The 14414-nt window shown below is 49.5% G+C and overlaps 1 long non-coding RNA gene across 1 annotated transcript in view; it reads right to left on the minus strand.

The window, feature by feature from the left end:
• Window positions 1-13532, minus strand: part of LOC141275695 (uncharacterized) — a 57120-nt gene extending 43588 nt beyond the window's left edge. Inside the window, exons 1-2 of the long non-coding RNA XR_012323895.1 lie at window positions 13496-13532; window positions 4697-4779 (exon numbers count right to left, since the gene is read on the minus strand). This is a non-coding gene — a long non-coding RNA (uncharacterized lncRNA). The remainder of the gene's footprint in view (window positions 1-4696; window positions 4780-13495) is intronic.
• Window positions 13533-14414: the final 882 nt, after the last annotated feature.

A 14414-nucleotide genomic window follows, 5' to 3' on the forward strand; every position in this document is an offset into this window, starting at 1 on the left:
TTCGAAACACCTAGACCGAAACGTCAGCACAGCCACCTATCAGCCACATGACCTCTGGCAGGTCACTCAACCTCTCGGAGCGCTGTGAGGGTTAAAGGAGATAACGGAAGAAGCTTCTGGAGGCATAATTCCAGGTGCCCTTCTTGGTTGAGACCCACTTGGATGGGCGTGGCTGCCCCAGGGAGCAGGGCCCCCTCACTCTGCCCGCCAGGGAACAACAATGACTCGTCTGCTGTCGCAGTCCCAACACTGCTTCCCCGACTCGCCAATTAGCTTGTGCAATTTCAACACTTCTCCAACGAGAAGATGTTAAATTCACATTCAGTAATTTATGGAAATGGATGCTCGTATCTTCCCCTCCCTTTTTTTCTTTTTTTTAAAGAGATCGCCCAATTTCTGACACTTGACGCAGTCGATGAGCAATCTGCCCGACGGCTGAGCGGTGCCACCTTTGTCGGAGCTGGGCCTCCTGGGGAGACCCAGGAGAAGAGAGCTTTCTCAAACATTCTAATTGTAAGTGGAGCTCATTAGTTCAGATTCCTTTACAATAAATTATTAGCCACTGCTTTCAATCTTAACAAAAATGGACGTCGCCATGATTAGAGTCTCCTATGTTTGTAGAAAGACCCTATAATAAACCTACACTTGATGATAACGGCAGCAGATCGGTCCTCAACCAAATCGGTTATTTGTCCCAAGAGGGAAATCCCCCCATCTGACAATCAAAATAGAAGCCTGGTTTGCTTACACTCAGAACATTAACACTGATCCACACGCAAATCCAATCATGGCAGGTGTTGGCTTAAAACCCTCCATGGTTTCTCATCATGCTTAGGAGAAAGTTCAGTCAAAAAATAATGTTCAGAAAATAAAAACCCAACTCTTTTTTCCCCAGTTTCATTGAGATATAACTGATATATAACATTGTATGAGTTTAAGCTGTACAACATAATGATTTGATATTTGTATATATTATGAAATGATCACCACAGTAAATCTAGTTAACATCTGTCACCTCACATAGCTACAACTTTTTTTTTCTTAGGATGAGAATCTTTAAGACATACTCTCAGCAACCTTCAAATATACAACGGTAGTCACCGTGCTGTACATTACATCCCCAGAACTTATTTTATAACTGCAAGCTTGTACCTTTTGACCCCCTATATCCATTTCGCCCACTCCCTACACCATCTCTGGCAACCACCAGTCTATTTGCTGTATATTTTTGAGTTCCGGTTTTGTAGGTCCCACGTATAAATGAGATCACATGGTGTTTGTCTTTGTCTGTCTGACTCATTTTACTTAGCATAACGCCCTCAAGGTTCATCCATGCTCTCACAAATGGCAGTATTTCCTTCTCCTGTATGACTGAATAATATTCCATTTATACGTACACCACATTTTCCTTATCCGTTCATCTGTCATTAGACACTTAGGCTGTTTCCATGTCTTGGCCGCTGTGACTAATGCTTCAGTGAACACGGTGGTGCAGATATCTCTTTGAGATACTGTTTTCTGAAAACCCAACTCTTATTGATATGGGATAAAAATGTGTCAGATGTTTATTTAACTCATTAATGAGAGAACCAGTGATATAGTAGAGCTGGTTCAAAAAGCATTTGATGACAGGGGTTTAAACAGTCCCTCAGGAAAGATGTATGGAAGTCAAGTTTTATTTACTTGTTCCTTTTTTTTTTGGCCACGCTGTGCGACTTGCGGGATCTTAGTTCCCCGACCAGGGATCGAACCCAGGCCCACAGCAGTGAAAGTGTGGAGTTCTAACCACTGGACCACCAAGGGAATTCCCTACTTGTTCATTTTTGTAAGTTAGAAACAAAACTGACTAAAGTCCTTCAGGGTAATAAAGCGAGAACCTTTGGGGTGGTCTTCCCTACCAGACCAAAAGCACTGACTTCTCTGCAGAAGGGCAGCTCTCTGCAGATATACATGTAACTTCAGAGAGATCAGGCCCAAACAGTAAAGAGTAAAATCAAACAAAGGTACAAGCTCATAGAGAATTAAGTCATCCTTGGGTGGGCTGAGTAAATAATGCTCTGGTCTGACATCAAAGAATCTGTGGGCTTCCTTTTTGCCCTCTTTCTAAGTTTTGGATCGTTTTTCTCACAAGTTCTAAGTTTTCAACGTGGCGGACAACATCAGCTCCTCCCCCGGCCCAGCCCATCCGTAATGCTGCCCTCCTGAGACAGCTTCCCCAGCCTGCGCCACCACAGTCGCTTCCTTTGTCTGGAAGCACGAACCTCCTTACTCCTCCCCTTTCCTACTCCTCTGCTCAAGGCTTCAGCTGAAGTCTGTCCTCAGGGGAACTTTCCTAACCCCCTGGACTAGGTCACACCCCCATGAACACCTAAGGCAGCCTTCGGTGGGCCTCCTTCCGGCACTTCGTGCAACTCCGATCAATGACCTCATTGTGCAGTTAGTTGTCCAAAGTCTGGCTCCCTGACTGGACTATAAACCCCCTGAGAGCAGGGGTGGGCCTGTTTCACTCATCACCGGATACCTGGGGCCAAGCACATAGCCTGAAACGGGAGAATGGGGGAGGGCAGCATCTCTCCTTAGGACCCAGAGTCTCCACCCCCGGGGCTCTTGTGCCCAGATCTGGACAAAATCCCAACTGAGCCCTTCGTGTTCCAGGAAGCTCCCGTGAGGCCGGCTAACTGCTCACGGGGACACAGAAGCTGCACCCCCCTGGCTGCAGCCGCCTTCACCCCTCACCCCCATTTTGCTGGGCTCTTGGAAAGTTTTCAGACAGATTTCAATTCGTTGTCAACACTCATGGTTTGGAGTCCAGAATTTCCAGTTCCTCTTGGAAAATCATTAGGCCCAAGAGGCCACACTTGGCGGGGGCTGAACAGCAGCGATTTCCTACGGTCTCTTTGCTGACCGAGCTGGATCACCAGCTGCGTCGACCATGGTGTAGGCACCCAGCCCATGTCACATGCATCTCCCTAGTACGAGGGCATTTGAGTTTTCAAGCCTTGCGCTGAAGTCCCTACGAACCAATGAGGTCATCAGAAGGAGACACATTACTCTGGCTCCCACAAATACATCCCGCCCAGCCCACTGCTGAGATTCCGCGATGTCCCCTCCCTCTACTTTCAGAACTCCCCAGAAGGGAATCTCCACACATTCAGAAAAACTAAATCATCTGAGAAATTTAAATTAAAAAGTTGCTGAGAACCTTCCATCGTATTTCTCAGTTCCCCTTCCACAGAGAACCTCTCAAGAATGCCCCCTTAGCTTTAGCGGAAGAAAACGCTTTTCTCTTTTAGTGATCTGCTCTGCCTTGTTTTATTAGCAGATGAGAACTCTGAAACCCACTCATGTTTCTTTCTGAGCTTCGGCTACCAGGAAACTCAGGGTTAAATTCTGAGCTTGCTTACAGCTACATTCTTTAGTTTCTGGTTTTCTGGCAACTTGGACACTTTGCTTACTCTGCCCTACACCCTCACTTCCCTTTTGGAGAATTATTCCTCCTGCCCAGACCCCCATCCTTACTCAGAAGCAACCAGGATGTCAAGCGTGACCCCACCCCCGCTCTGGCCATAGCTGATGGGTCCAGGAATGGACTCCGGGCTCAAGCCAGCCCCTAAGTCCTTAGCTGAGGCATGCTGGAACTGAGAGATGCATTGCTCTTGAGACGCTGGACTGTGGAAGTCAAGTTCATATAACAAAGGAGCTGTTGGCTCCATGTGGATTGGGGTGTAGAGAGCGCAGATAAAACCCAACACGGGGGTGGAGAACTCATCCTCCAGTGTTCAAGCCCAGATCTGTTTTTGCCCATAGCTTCTCTGAGACATTCCCACAGTCTTTTAAGAAACCTTCCCTTTTGTTAAAGCTACCTAGAGTTGGATTTCTAAACGTTTTAAAATGGTAAAGGAGGGGACTTCCCTGGTGGTCCAGTGGTTAAGACTTCGCCTTCCAATACAGGGGGTGCAGGTTTGATCCCTGCTTGGGGAGCTAAGATCCCACATGCCTCATGGCCAAAAAACATAAAACAGAAGAGGTATTGTAACAAATTCAATAAAGACTTAAAAAAAAGAGAAGAATGCAAAATACTAAAAAGAAAAGATTTAAAATGGTAACGGAGACTATGCCATTTGTCTGCTTCAAGCACCCAAAGTCCTTAAAATAAAAGTCGAACACTTTACCCGATAAGGCCCTGCACGATCTGGCCCCATCCAACCTCTACACACTGCTCTCCTTCCTTCATTTTGCTCCAGCCACAACAGCTTTCTTGCTATTCCTCCAACTCTCCCAGCTCCCACCTACCTCGGGGCCTTTGCACGTGCTGCTCCCTCTGTATGGAAAGTTCTCCTCCCAGAGCTTCACATGGCTGGTTCTTTCTTGTCACGTCACCTTGTCAGAGAGGCCTTACCTGATCACCCAACATGTATTTGCCCTCCACCCCACTCCGCCCTTTCACTCCATCCTGTTTACTTTCTTCATGTCTCTGTCACTCTGAAATCATCTCATTTATTTGGTTGTTTACTTGGGCTTTGTACAAGTAACACTCAAATGCAAGCTCCACGAGGTCACTGCTGTTAAGACCAGCAACGAGCATGCTGGCTGGTACGCGGTTAAGTGATCAGTACATAGTCATTGGATGAGTAAGTGTCCCTTGGAGCCCAAAGAGCCCTCCTTAATACAACAGACGACAACCCTCTCTCCTTACCCCTTTCCTTAGGTGGTTCTTGAGTTCCTCAGTCATTTTACTGGTCTTTGTGTATCTTCACTGGTGGATTCCTCAGAGCCTTTCTGGAGTGGACAGAAAAAAAGTAAGAGAATTTACTTATTTGACAAATACTATGTGCCAGGTATGTTTCTAAGCACTTTACCCATATTAACTCATTTAACCCTCCTAACAACTCTATGAGGATTGTAGCATTATTATCACCCCATGTTACAGATGAACAGACTGAGGTGACAGGGGTGGAGTCACTTTCCCAAGGAAAGCAGCCTATTGGGGCGGAGCGGGGATTCATGCCCAAGGAGTCAGGCTTTGAGCCCACGTCTGTGACCTTTCGGCCAGTCCCCTCCCGGGTGAAGGGGAGGAAGCGTCCTCACTCCTGGTAGGCGGTCATGAGTCCTTGGGCCCTTTTCTCACTCTTATATTTGGGCTCTTGAGCAGGACCCAGGAAAGCATGTACTCATCCCAGCACAAAGCCAGGGTGAAGCACGTCTGGTGAGGACTGTGACAGATTGCAGCGCGACACTGCAGGATGATTGAGGGCTTCGTCTAATCACACCAATTGGTATAAATTACTATGTTGGCCGCCCCGAGCGGCATCTGTGGGATTTACACCTCATTAGATCAGCAGTGCCAAATGAAGCAACAGGGTTGGGCCATCCCCTCCTCCGGAGCTGTGTCTGTGCTGGGCAAAAATCGTCAAGGGGAGCTGGAAAGTAGGATCATAACCCTCCAGGGAACGACGGCAACAGAACTGGAGGAAACAGAAACTAAAGTAGTCGCAATTTTGCGTTTGGGCGTTTCTGAGTTGAAGCAACTCTTTACACTTCTGCCAAACTCCTGCTTCAGCTCTTCTGCAGTTGGCCATTTAGCCTGAGAACAAGCAAAACTGCAGCCCCAGGTGGTCCGGGGAGAGTGCTGGAAGGCGCAGAGGGTTCTGAGGTTTGGGGGTTCAGCCGAGGCGAGGATTCAGCTTTCTTGGGGGAGATGCCAAGGGTCAACTGAGCCTCCTCCAAGTTTCCACTGGCCACCACCCCCATTAAACAAACAACGTCAGAGAAAGTGGCACACACAGCTTCCAGATCACCCCAGCACTGCGCAAGCCCCACTCCAGAGCTTCGTGCAGTTACTCCAGGCAGCCGCCTCCTGCTCCTGCCAGCCCTGCCGGAGGTCCAGAGGATAAAAACAGGAAGGCAGGAAGCCAGGAAACCTGGATTTCCTTATTGGCTTCCGAAGGTGGGGGGCGGGAAGGGAAAGAGGCAGAAAATGAAGAAAGGGTACATCAGAGCCAGGAACAGGGCCCAGACTTCATTATAAAGTCAGGAGGCTTTATGTCATGATGATGCTTTAGCGGCCATGGGCTTTTTCTCCAGACAATGTCACAGATGGGTGTCTATGCTCACCCTGCAGTGGATGAATGGGCTTGGAGAGGGGGGTATAGATAATCACTTGGGTCGATTAGATCCAGCAGAATAGAAGTCTTGGACCCGGCGTCAGGTTCACGTGAAGGGCGCCCGGGTAGACGCTGGCTCTACCCTGCCCAGACGTCCTCTGCACACACCTGCAACGAGGGCAGCTCATCAGGCAGGAGGGCTGTCTGCCGCCCCAAGAGCACGATCTGCGTGTGGGGAAAGAGGAACAGCCCCCCAGAAGCAGCCCTGAGTGATGGCCAATGAGGCACTGGGATGACTTCAGGGCAATGTTCTCTGCTGTTCCCCAGAGCTCCCCGCGGCGACCTGGGGCTCTGGCTGTCCACAGTGATAACCACCTTGATACATACCTGGATAATTCTGCCTCCCCCTTCCCTGTCTTACTTCCCTCCTCCCTGCTAGTGCTTCCTGGGATCCCCTCCCAGACAAAAGACTTGCACTACAATATTGGTCTCCGGGTCTGCTCCCAGGAAAACCCAAACTAAGACAGTGTCTTTGTACAACTTATTAAGAGGCACCTGTCTGGGTAGATGTGGTCTCAGGGGCATAGGACTTGACAGGCAACGCTCTCTGGCCTGACGAAGCCCAACGCCAGGGTACCGACCAGCAGGCGACATGCGGGCTAGACTTCAGCCCCGATTCCTCTGCTGGGCATCTTTGCCCGACACAGAGGCACCGTGGCATCTACCTCTTCTCTCTTCTCAGTTTCAGGGAAGGAACAATTTACTGGAAGGGACGCTCATCTTTTTAGAGGCATAGCAGAAATCCCACCAACATACTCTTGAGAGCCAAGGAATTCCAGGCAGCAGCAGAGTATGAAAGAAACAGTGCAGGGTTTGAGTGTGACTGCTCTGAATTCAAATCCCGCCGCTGCCACATCCTGGCTGTGTCACTTTGGGTTCATCATTTTAATGCTCCGTAGCTTCCACTGCCTCAGTTGAGAAAGGACACATGTGGCTTGAGGCATAAAGTTAGGAAGTAAATCATGGGTGCAGTGCCTGGCAGTCAGAAGGTGCCCTTTCAGTACTGGTCCCTCCTCATTCCTCCTGCGCCCCTCTCCCCAAATAGCCAGTGGGGCTCGCCGAGTGGTCAGGGCCAGACTAGAATGCATGCGCATGCGTCTCCGAGGCCCCCTGATACTCAGAACCGGGTCAACCCCATGCTAGTGTTGAATGATCCCGCTGTTAGTGCCAGGCTATAAAATGTTAATGAAAGGAGGCCACCGATCAGGTGATGGTGACAAAGCGCCCGTCCCATCTGTTCCTCCCCTCCCTCCTCTTCGGGCTGGCATGAAAACAACTCCTCCACTACTCCTCTGCTGGGTGAAGTGATGCACAAACACACCCCCCTCAGGAGACCCCACGCCAGGAGAGGGTACCCGCCTTCTCTCTGTATTTCTTGACTTTTGTGCTGTGAGTGTAAGGGCCATGGTTGTCACTGGATTTCTTAGCAGGTCCTCCTGGGTTTGGCACCGTCTAAGGTTTTCCTCACCTGGAGGTGCTGACTGACCATGAGTCCTGGGCCTCTTTACCTAAGCACAAACCTTGCCAAGCTTATTGTTTCACTCAAGGGAAAGAGCCAGGAGGACCTGCAGAAATAAGATTCTGGAAGCCTGGAGACCCTGACAGCACCTCCTCCAGGCTCCCCATCGACCCACCCCCAGCCAAGCAAGCCTGTTTTATCCATTAGGACACATGCATAGACACACGCACGTGGACACACACACACACACACACACACAGAGGCACACACGCACACGCCACCTTCCAGGTCTCACAAACATATCAGAGAAGAGGAAAAAATAAAAGGCATTGGTTTGAAACATTTAAAGAAAAATATGCAAAATCAGAATGAATAAATGTCTAATACAATGTTTACAAACATTAGGTCCACTTTGTTCACTGTCAAGTTTAGTTTTCATAAAGATTGTATTACATACGAAGACAATCTGTGAGTTGGTTACCTTGCTTTGCAAGAGCTCTTGATTATGCGTGATGATTACTTAGAAAGCAGAGCCAATAGCAAATTAAATGAGTGACTATTCATAGCCGAGTAAGTTCAAAAGTAAACTTCTAAAACTTCTTTACAATATAGATAATGTATAAAAATAAATATATCTACATATATACATGATAGGAGTACGTTATAATATGTATGTGGTATATATAATATAGGTATTATATATAATATATATTGTATATGTATTATATAATATAGGTATATATAGTATATACTGTATATATATTATATATAAGATAGGTATTATATATAATATATATGTATTATATATTATATATAATACAGGTATTATATATAATATATGTGTAATTTATATTATATATAATATATATATACTTATGATGTGGTTGCGATGTAATGTTTGATACAACATATAATGTAGGGTGTGTGGCTCTAAAAGGGGAAGCAGAGCCAATAGCATCTTTGAATGGCCTGCTATGAGGCAAAAGTCACAATCGTTACTTATTCTTGGGGAACTCTTTACTAGAGTATAACTCCCTCCTGAGGAAACCCCTGTTTTTTTTCCCCTGGAGACTCTCAGCCACTGGTCATGAAAGATGCACACGAATAATTCCTGCCTATTATTTCAACATAGGAAAATGGCCATTTTGCCCCTTAGAATTAACCAGCAACCCATATATATGCCTTCCTCTGCCTCTTGTCCATTTGACAGATTTGCTGCCACATCCGTTACCTCCAGAGATTTCTAGAAGCTGGTTGCGTTCACAGGCAACTGAACCTCTTCTTTAAACCTCTGAAATCTTACTGCCTTTCCCCCACCCCTGCTCCACCCCAGGAGCCAGCGGGGTGCACCAGGCCTCCCAGGGCGGCCACTGCAAATGTGCAAGAGATCAGGCCCCCCATCTTCTGTCCGTGATTCTCAGAGGCTGTGCCCTGTGAAACCTCTGAGACTAGAAAGCCACGTGCCCCCAACCCCCGCCCGGCTTCTGCCAGCCTCTTCAGAGCAAAGGTGTGAGGGGGCTGTTGGCCACAGGTCATTAGCGGAGCCTGAGCTGACGCGGCGCCAGGGCGATCCCCTCACAGTGGGCATCTCTCAGCCTTTTGTTTTCATGACGCTTCAAGGAGCAAATTGATTTCAAATACACACTTTAGAGCCTCTTGTTCGCCCCATCATCTCTCCAATTAAGGCAAAAGGCTCAGGGGCTCGTCTTCACTCTGAGGAAACCACGGGGGTGCCCTGCGCAGCTCTGGGTGTGGAGAGGTGTCAGCAGAGCTGACTGGAGACAGATGGGTGCTGGGCTTGTCGATGAATAATTCACACCCTGAGAGCCCTGCCGATACTTGGCGTTGAAGAAGGATTCTTTCTGAGCCCGGCCGCCGTGCAGATGTGGGGGGGGTCTCGTAGGCGGAGGACCGGACAAGTCTGGGAGAAGGAAGAAAGAGGCACGGCTGGAGCTGCATCCACTGACTGCTTCAGGACACGCATCAGGCATCTCCAGCAGCTAACTCCCAAGCTGCTCTCCCAGGCAGGGCGGCCACGGCTGAGCTCTTAACAACACTGCAGGCCACTAGCTCTGGCTCCTGGAGGGCTGCTGAGTGAGATGAGCGTGGATCTTTCCCCTCCTCCATGCAAAGCTTTGCTCCTGGATCCCCCTCCGCCCCCTGGTCCCAACCACTGTTGGGAAGCCACTGTTAATCACATGTGACAGAACTGCAGACTCACAGAAAGAGAGAGCTCAATTCAACAAACACGTATGGAGTGCCTGTGATGTGCCAGGCACCGTTCTGGTGCAGGGGATACGGCATAAACAAAATGACCAAAAACCGACTTCGCAGAGAGCTTAAATTGCACTGCATGGACTCTCTGGAAACCAGTATGATTCAGTCTACTCTGGTGGAATAAAAAGTAAAAGGGGGCTTCCCTGGTGGCGCAGTGGTTGAGAGTCCGCCTGCCGATGCAGAGGACACGGGTTCATGCCCCGGTCCGGGAGGGTCCCACGTGCCACGGAGCGGCTGGGCCCGTGAGCCATGGCCGCTGAGCCTGCGCGTCCGGAGCCTGTGCGCCGCAACGGGAGAGGCCACAACAGTGAGAGGTCCGCGTACCGCAAAAACAAAAACAAAACAAAAAAATAAAAAAGTAAACGGGATTGAGCTCCAACTGTGGCCTTAACGATGTGTCAGGAACTTTATATTTCTCATTTGATTCTCTCCCTCAAGATGAAATTATCACCCCTCCTCTAGAGACAAAGAAATCGAGGCCCAAGGAAGTTTGGTAAGATGCTCCAGGTCACAGAGCTAATGGGCGGTAAATCCTGACCTGTCTTCAAAGCAGGTGATGGGTGTCCTTCATGAAAGCCCCCCATTTCTCTAGCCCATTATTAGTCTTTCTTTAAAATAAAACCAAGTTTAGTTGCTAATGCCAATATTTCGTATCTTTGTGAGCTTGGGCAAGAGACTTGGTTTTTTCATCTGTAAAATCGGACTCATGGCACCCATATCCCTGAGTTCTGGTAAGGATTAGAGGAGATCAGGCCAGTAAAGCCCTTTATCCAGAGACTGGCACTTGGTAAGTGTTCAATAAGTGTGAGCTGTCACTAATACTAGTAGCAGTATTTTTGTATATGATATGAACAATCTCATATAGGGAGAGAATTAGAAATTACACCTAGCAAATCACCCCTAATAAAAGAATAAAAACTAAGTCAGAGAGACTTTTTTTTTTTTTTTTTTTTGCGGTATGCGGGCCTCTCGCTGTTGTGGCCTCTCCCGTTGCGGAGCACAGGCTCCAGACGCGCAGGCTCAGCGGCCATGGCTCACAGGCCCAGCCGCTCCGCGGCATGTGGGACCTTCCCGGAGCGGGGCACGAACCTGTGTCCCCTGCATCGGCAGGCGGACTCTCAACCACTGCGCTACCAGGGAAGCCCCAGTCAGAGAGACTTTTATACTAAAAGTAAAAGCATACTGTCAGGCCTATAGAGGAACATGTGCTGGGGCGCATTATGAATACAGCAGGTGTTCAGTACACTGCAACCCTTTGACTCTGACTGTCACAGCTTTAGGACATAACTAAGAAAAATTCGAAATTGTGAGATGTGTATCTGACCACTCCATCCTAAAGAAAGATCTGTGCTGGCTGTGAAAACTGCAATGAACACTGCCCAGAATGGCTGTCAAGGGGCAGGGCCAGGCACGGTGCCTACCTGGGTGGCCCCTCTCACAATTCAGTAAGTGTCAGGGGCTCCATGCTTAGTACAGATATACCTCATTTTATTGTGATTTGCTTTACTGCCATGGGTCCACCCCTGTCGTGGGACCAGAGTGTAGTGTCAGCCCTTCAGACAGTCAGGGACAGAGCACCATTATTACAGAGTGGGACAGGAATGGTTTCCCCGGCAGGATGTCACACAGACCAAACGACATGTCTACTATCGCCCAGGAGCTCAGGTGATTATGGGAAGATGCTTCGTCTGACAAGCTTTTAAAAATGTTCAGAAAAGATGGGAGAAGGACTCCAAAAAGGATTAGAAAAGGGCCACAGCTTTTGGAAAGACGATCCTGAAGCAGGACTCCACCATTCCTAATCTCAGGAATGATAAGGCAGTTCTAAGTCACTTCCCATCCTAGGAAAACAAGTATGACCCTGGCTGGCCCCTGTGACAACTACCAATGGGTTTTTTTTGTTTTGTTTTGTTTTTGAAAGCAGCCTCCATCCCCTTCCCCTTAATTGCCCTCCCAGACTAGCCACAGAAGCCTCACCCCTCTCACCCCAGCCTCTCTCAGACCCTCCCCCTAGGAGGGCCTGGAAAACCCCAGAAGCCCCGGGCCAGGCACCCCAAATGCTACTGCATAAGTACCCATATCCCAATTCTAAACCAGGGGTCAGCAAACTTTTTCTGAAAAGGGCCAATTGGTAAAATAGTCTAGGCTTTGCGGGCCAAGAGGCAAATTCAAGGCTATTACACAGGGAAACACACAATGAGATGTAACATATGACAAGAGAAGAAAATTTCTACAAGTTCTTTTCAATCATTTAAAAACATATATATATATATATATATATATATATATATATATATATATATATTTAAATTCTCAGTTTATGGGCTGTACAGAAATAGGTGATGGGATGCATTTGGCCAGAGCGAGGTCTGCTTTGTGGACTCCTGCCCTAAACCATCCAAGGGGGAAGGAGCCATAAGTGAGCAGAACTTATAGTGAAGGGAAGAGGGTGCTCTAGGATCAAAATCACAGCCACAGAGGGGGAAGGAGGAAGAAGGGAAGGTAACTGTGGGGGCAGAGAGTGAAAGAGAGAGTCAGAGAGGTTTGGAGGGGAAAGGTGACTCTTCATTTGGGGGCAGGCAGAGACTATGATAAAAGAGTGATAGAAAACAAGAGAGTAAGAAACAGAGAGAGGGAGGGGGACGGATTTACAATATTTGCTGCACCTTACAATGAAATTCACCAGGGACTATAATATTCAATTGCTTTTCACTTATTGTGTGTACGGGGTTTTCTTTCTCTCTCTCTCTCTCTCTCTCTCTCTCTCTCTCTCTCCTCCCCCCGCCCCCGCCCCCAAGTCTGGGCCCACAGGGGCATGTAATTTCTATGGGCTGCTTTTCCAGTCCGCTGGGGTAGCTAACTCACCCCCCTCTCTGTCCCACCCATTAGAGCAATCTGGTTCCCTCACCCATCACCGTCCCTCCACCTGGGACACGCTCTTCCCACCCCACCCTCCGCCTGCTTAACCAACTCCCGTTTATCCTTTCTTCCGCAATGTTCCTTGACTCCTACTGAGTCCTCGGCTCCCGCTGCGCGGTGTTCTCCCCCGGGAAAGCCTGAGCGCCTCTCCGCTTCCTCGCTTTGAAATGGGCCCACCCCTGTTGAAAACCAGGCAACGGAGAAGAAAACTGTAAAGCTCATATTGGCGTTTGGTTCCAAAGACAGCCTACTTCCGATCGTCCCCTCTGTGCCTTCCACCCCAGGTGGTACTTCCATGGGCCCCTGGAGCCAGGTCTCCACACACGGAGAAATAACGTTATTGGGAGGGGAATGAAATACGCTTGTAATTTAAGGATCTGCTTCAGGCCAAACAATGTAGTCGGCTTTGGGGGTGGGAGCGGGCGCTCTGACTTCTCCATTACAGCCTCCCGGTGTTCCAGGTGATTATTTTTACATATCAGGAAATTCTGAGCGCGCCCACCCCCAATTAAAGACGCAGATGTCTGCCCTCCCCGGCAGCTCCCAGCCTGCTACCTTCTCGAGCTCGGCTCCGAGCTCCATTTGAACCTGCCTCCTATAATTCTTAACTAAAACAGCCCCCTTCGTCGACTGTAATTAAGCATATACTCAGCCGCGGCGAGCTTGGCATCTGCACCTGCCGCTGGGATCCCCTTTCTCCCGGCACCTGCGCTCCACCGCCCTCCTGCCCCGCCCCCGCCCTCACGCACGCGCAGTCGCGCAGCCCCGCCCGCGCCCCCTCGCCCGCCTCCCGATGGCGCCGGAGGAACAGATGGAGCGATCATCCCCTTCATTCTGCCAGAAGGGCCCCGTTGCTCTGGGGGGAGTTCTGCGGTTGTAAGACACATAATTAGACACTTCAATGGACAATGCGGCGGATTAGAGGGGGTGGGGCTCGCGTCACGGAGGACAGGCGTCCTCATTGATGTGCGGCCCTCACACCCCCGCCCAGCCCGGAGGGAGCAGGGGCCAAGCGAGCGCATCCCGGGTGGCGGACCGCCCGCCTGCTCCCGCGCTTTGAATTCCCGGCCCTCTTCAGCGACGTCTGACTTTTCTTTTTCTTTTAAAACACCGTGCCAGGACGAGTTATGCGCAAAGGATGACAGGCATGTTGACGGCTCACCTGTCAAGTCCCCAAGCTCCGCGGGTCAGTGGGTCCCGCAGCCTGCGCGGTAGACAGACAGTGACGATCTCCACCGACAGCCCTCGTCCCCCAGGAGTGAAGGAGTCAAGAAAAGCCCTCTGCAGTGGACACACGCTGGGACTCTCCTCCCACGAGGAGCTGGGTGACCTTGAGAGACTCAGGCCACCTCACCAGGCTCCTCGAGGACAGCATCTAAGGTTGTAAAGGACTGCAGAGAGGTGAAGATAGGATTTGGAATCCAAGGCTTGCCCCTTGCTGCCTGGGTGACATCAGGCAATCTACTCAGCCTGGAACCCTGGTCTCCTCGTCTGTATAGTGTTGGGGATCGTCTCTGCCCCTCAGGCACTGTGGGACTCAGTACGTTTGAGCTGAGCTCCTTTGTGAAATTAGAGGTTCACTTGGGAAACCAGGG

Source organism: Tursiops truncatus, chromosome 10, assembly GCF_011762595.2.
Source record: "Tursiops truncatus isolate mTurTru1 chromosome 10, mTurTru1.mat.Y, whole genome shotgun sequence".
Lineage (NCBI taxonomy): Eukaryota > Metazoa > Chordata > Mammalia > Artiodactyla > Delphinidae > Tursiops > Tursiops truncatus.